The sequence below is a fragment of the Mesoplodon bidens genome (genome assembly GCF_964165515.1).
Source record: "Mesoplodon bidens genome assembly, chromosome: 9".
NCBI lineage: Eukaryota > Metazoa > Chordata > Mammalia > Artiodactyla > Ziphiidae > Mesoplodon > Mesoplodon bidens.
This window is the reverse complement of record NC_138166.1, coordinates 73,841,513-73,847,512: the sequence shown is the minus strand read 5'-3', so window position 1 is coordinate 73,847,512 and position 6,000 is coordinate 73,841,513.

Sequence of the window (6,000 nt, the reverse complement as noted above, 5' to 3'; positions counted from 1 at the left end):
AACTGTGATGCACACAGAAGGCAGGGGCACAATCGCAGAGGACCTTACTTAGGAATCTAAGAAAACGTGGAAATTCTGAAGGCTGTTATCTGAAATTTGTGTATTAGAAAAATTGGATATTGGATTTAAGAATGATGAAACTGGAGGGAGATAGAACAATTAGGGGACTATTTATAATGTTAAGGTAAATAATGATGAGATCCTGAGGTTAGGCAGTAGACATGTGTGGGAGAAGACAAGATAGAAATAAGAGATGTTTAAGAGACAGAATTTAACAACTAGTTGGGCCTTGGGAAAGAGAAGAAAAGGCATTTAGGTAAAGCAGAAGGAATGGGTTAAGTAGCAAAAACTGAATCAAGTAGAGGATGATATTCCATAATACCTGAGTCTCAGCTTTGTACATGGGTAGAGCAATAACAACTACTGTTCACTCATTCATTCACTCATTTGACATATTTTTGGGAGTCTGTTGTATGTCAGCCTCTGTCTAGGTTCTAAGGGTATAGAGATGAATAAGGGAGATCTATCATTGCTTTCCTGGAGTCTATAATCTAGTGGAGGGGAGACAGATATAATACAGAAGTAAACACATAGATAAACAAGATAATTTTGAATAGCTATAAATAATAAAAGAAAATAAAGCAGAGTTATGTGATAGCGCATGACTGACGGGGTGAGTGCTATTTTGGACTAGGTGATCAGGGAAGGTCTCTCTGAGAATGATGAGAAAGGACCAGACATGAAAAAATCTGAGGCAGAGAGTTCTAGGCAGAGAAAAAAACTAGAGTAAGACACTGATGGGGAAAAAAGCTTTGAGAAAAGAAGGAAGGCTGGTGAGGAGGGAGAGTAGTGTGCTACAGGGGGTGAGTAGAATGAGAGGGGTTGGAGAGGAAGCTGAGGCTCAATCATGTAAGCCTTCATGAACCTTGGTAAACAACTCAGGCTTCATTCTAAGTGCAACAGAAATCCATTGAAAGATTTTAGACGTGAAAGTGATGTGACATGATTTATTTATTTATAAAAATAACTTCATTTTAAAAATAAATTTATTTTATTTATTTGTTTTTGGCTGTGTTGGGTCTTTGTTGCTGCACGTGGGCTTTCTCTAGTTGTGGCGAGCGGGGGCTACTCTTCGTTGCGGTGCGCGGGCTTCTCACTGCCATGGCTTCTCTTGTTGCAGAGCATGGGCTCTAGGAGAGTGGGCTTCAGTAGTTGTGGCACGTGGGCTCAGTAGTTGTGGCTCGTGGGCTTAGTTGCTCTGTGGCATGTGGGATCTTCCCGGACCAGTGCTCAAACCCACGTCCCCTGCATTGGCAGGCGGATTCTTAACCACTGCACCACCAGGGAAGTCCCATGACATGATTTATGTTTTCAAAAGTTCATTCTGGATGCCAAGGAAGAATGGATTATAGTGGAATCTTGGAGACCATTTGAGCAGTAGTCCAGTAAAGCAGTGATGGGGTCTTGGGGTTTGCCAGCACAGATGAAACAGTTTGTGGATATATATTGGAAATAGAGTTGATAGTGTGTGATGGAAGGTAGGATTTTGGTAGAGTACCATTGGGTGGATGATAACACCATTTTACTAAGATGGCAGAAGACTTGAGGAGTGGGGGAGGTCAAGAGTTCTATTTTTTATCTGTTAAACTTGAGGTGCTTATCACACGAAGATGTCAAGGAGGTGCTGAATGTATTACTTTGGAATTCAGGGGAAGATAGAAATTTGGGTGCATAGATGTATTTAAAACAATAGGACTGGATAACATTACTTTGGAGAGAGTGAGGCCACAAAAGAAAAGGGTCTCTAGGACTGAACCTGAGATATTGAGTTTGAGCTGGGAAAAGGATCCAGCAAAGGAGACTGAGAAGGAGCTTTCCATGATATATATATAGGCAGGAAACCAGAATGGTATGGTGTCACTGAAGCCAAGAGAAGAAAGTTAATCAGTGAGGGAGAAGTGATCACCTGGGTCAAATGCTGCAGAGAAGGGGTGCAAAACTGAGGACAGATTTAACACCACTGATGATCTGACAAGAGGAGATCCAGTGGAATTGTAGGGGTGGGAAACTTGATTGGAGTCAAGGAGAGAAATGAGGTATGAAAGTAGAGGTGGTGTCTTTCAAGACATTTTACGGTGCAGTGAAGGTAAAGGAATTTAATGTTGCTACTATTTGCTGAGCACAATCCTGTGCTAGGCATTTTTTGCATATATTATTTACAATTTTCACAACAACTCTACCAGGTAGGTATTTTAATTTTCATTGTTTAGATAATCAAGCATAAGAACAAGAAAGTTTCTTAAAGCCACATAACTTGGTGATGAGAGAGCGGGAATTCAAGCCCAGGTACGTCTTGGTCCAAGTTCTATCTCATTCCAGTTCATCATATCTCCACCAGAGTAGCAGATCACTCCATAGGCATAACTTTCCAGAACCTAAGAAATCCCTCTCAATTTCTGGCCTGAAATATTTTTCCTGAAAAAATATTTCCTGAAAATTACAGTGCTCCTGAAATTTCACTAATAGGGCTTTAAAAAATCCATTCTCGATAGTTTTCAGGCTTCTGTTATTGATTAAAATGTCAATAACCAAAGGAAAACTAATATTCAACAGCTTAATGTGGATTCCTATGGTTTTAAGTACTGTCAAGACATCCCAACTTTTTTTCTTCAACCTAGAACTTTCCTTTGTGCTCTGGGTTCGCACTTCCAACTTGACATTTGATTGCCTTACAGGCATTTAAAAATCAACATATCCCAAATGGTAGTCTTGACTTCCAGAACCCCTCTTCCAATTCCCCACAACAGAGCAAGTAAATAGTGAGATTGTCCTTTCAGTTGTTTATTGCAGGAAACTCATAGCCATCTTCTAATTCTCTTTCCTTATCCCTCTCATCAGATCCATCAAGTTATGCCGGTTCTGCCTTTAAGGGAGACCTTAAATCTGTCTTCCCTTGTGCATCTTCAGGATCCCACCTTTACTTCTACTACACCATCCAAGATGGGTCTCTTCTACTCTATCTTCTCACTTATTGCTATTAATTTCCTTCTAGCACTTATGCTGTGCTCTTATCATTTGGTCTAATTTTTGTTTACTGGTTTACCTTTTGTTTATATCTCTCCTCTAGAATGTAAATTCCATAAGGACAGGGACTTCATTTCAATTACATTGTATTCCCATTGTTTATCGTGATTAGCACAATGCTAGGCACATGGTAGATGCTCAACAAATATATTAGTACTTGAATGAAAAGATGGATGAATAAATAATTTCCATGTGGTTGGCAGGGACTCAAGGTAAGGAAATAGCCCCAGCCAACTGTGATTGGAAAAAAAAGGTGGCAAAACCCATGGTCATCAAATTCAGGCTCTCCAGTGTTTTTGGGGCACAGAGGCAAATGGGGTTGGCTCCCTGCCAGTGGCACACTTTCCTTCTCCCTCTCCTGAGTGAGCTGTACATTACTCTTCTCTGACATGGCAGTAATACAAACAACAGCTTATTGTTTGGTAGTTTACAAAGCACATGCAGGTATGTTACTTTCATAACCTGCGAGATGGGGACTAGATTTTACAGATGCGAAGTTTGAAGAATAAGAGAATATGTCATAGAGTTGCTAAGAGCTGAAACCAGTGTTGGGCCTGCATCTCTGATTCTGGGTCTCCTATGCATTCCACATGCTACACTTATATTTTCTATGTAAAGGACATCATCCCCACTTTCAAAGTACAGCAATCTTGCAAGGTCAATGCCAGGTGATTTTGCCTAACTATAAACCCTTCTGTTGAAAAGGGACATCTACTTTAGAATTTTACCTAGGATGCATCTTGCTCATTTCTAAAAACTAGGAAAGAAACCAAAAACTCTAATGATTTATAACTTACTGCGATTTTTACATACAATTATCTCAGTCCTCAAAATAGTCCTAGGGAAATAGGTAGAATAGGTTTATTATCCTCATGTTCCAGATAAGTTATCTGAATCTTAGGAAGGAAAGGGCTCAGGGTTACCCATTTACAGAACACTGATCAAAAGCATGGATTCTTGGAGGAACCCTGCCTGTGTGATTCCTAGTTCAACTATTTATTAGCTATGCAATCTTGGGCAGGTTCCATAACTCTCTGTGCCCAAGTTTCCTCATCTATAAAACAGGGATAATAATAGTATGTACCTCATCAGGTTATTGTGAGGATTATATCTGTTAATCCATGTAAAGCATTTTGTGTAATGTCTGGCACATAGTAAGCTCTCAATAAACACTGGCTATTAAAAAGTAACTGAGCCAGGCCCTATTTGTCTGGCTCCAATTCTAGTGGTCTTCCTATCATTCAAGTTAGTCCTCATCTTAGAAAAACAAGTTGAAGTAAATTTCTTTTGAAATGCTCTTTTCAGGAGCATCTGAGCCAAAGATGTTTTGTTTAGATTTTTACTTAACTAGTGACTGGACTGTGGAGCAGTGATAAGAACTTAATGTTGCTACATCTTATGAAATCACTGCATAGAATGTAATTTGGCAGAGGGTATGCTTAGGATCCTAATATATACATAAAGAGTTGTTCTTTTTCATTTTAATTTTCTTCTCCAGAATTTCAGATCTGGAGCAAATGTGCCATGTCTTTTTTTATGAAACATGCTCAGATTTATTGGGTGTCAAAAGAGAAAACTTCTCCTTCAACTTCAAATATTTAACACAATATTAGAGGATGCCCCAACTATTTATTACTTTTCTGTGTGTTTAGGGCTGTATCCTAGAAGAATAAAAGGCTGGTATATTAGATTATACATTATATATGAGAATATTTTTTGCAGCATCATTTCTAATACTAAACAAAACAAAACAAAACAAAAAACCTGGAAACAACCTGAATGCCCCGGAGGAAGGATATGATTAAGTGAATTTAGAAACACCCATTCTAAAGAATATTAGGCAATAAAAAAGACTGAGCTATATACTAGAGGAGGAATACCTGTAGTATATTGCTAAGTGAAAATAAATCATGTTGCAGATTATGTACATAGAATGATCCTATTTTTGTTTAAAACCTCTAAAATCAACATATACGTATATTTTTCGGTAAGTATGAGAGGCATGAAGATATGAAAGTGACAGTATCTTTTGGAACAGGGTAGTACTGGAGAGGATTGCTAGAATCTGCAAGAATGCTACCTTTTAAAAGACTACATCTGACATTATTTTACACACAGAAAGCATACATTACTTATGTAATAAAAAGTCTAACAGGGGGCTTCCCTGGTGGTGCAGTGGTTGAGAGTCCGCCTGCCAATGCATGGGACGCAGGTTCGTGCCCCGGTCCGGGAGGATCCCACATGCTGCGGAGCAGCTGGGACCGTGAGCCATGGCCGCTGGGCCTGTGCGTCCGGAGCCTGTGCTCCGTGGCGGGAGAGGCCACAGCGGTGGGAGGCCCGCGTACCGCAAAAAAAAAAAAAAAAAAAGTCTAACAAGAACAAATTAAAAAAATGGTTTTCTTTAGCAGTGGCCAACTTACACATTCACTCTCCTGAAGCCCACTGAGGAAACATTGATTAGATGCCCGGAGGCACCCAGCAGTGAAGTTGTCTATCCTGTTTAGAAATCAAACCTCTGACCTTGGTCTCAATAGTACGAAGCTCCAAATGAATTAATACCCCCTGTTTATACATAATCAGAGCAAATTGTAAAAATATACACTGATACAGGATCACACATGTCCTTAATTAAGCATGAGTTAATTATTTAATTGTTAGCCTCTCAATTCATAAAAGTTATGATACTTGAATTTCGGTATATTGTGAAGCTAGAACTATAAAATCTCAACCTCAGGTATAATAAATGTAATTGCCTTTTTTCCGCTGATTTACCGGTGTTCTTTAAAATTTGTGTTTGATGTCATTTAAGCCATATCTGCTATTGTCACAACCGACTGTAGGTTTCAAATTAGTAAAGTCTTTGAAATATGACTCTGCTCAGTAGAAAGGAATCTGCAGCACTTGGCATAAAGATTA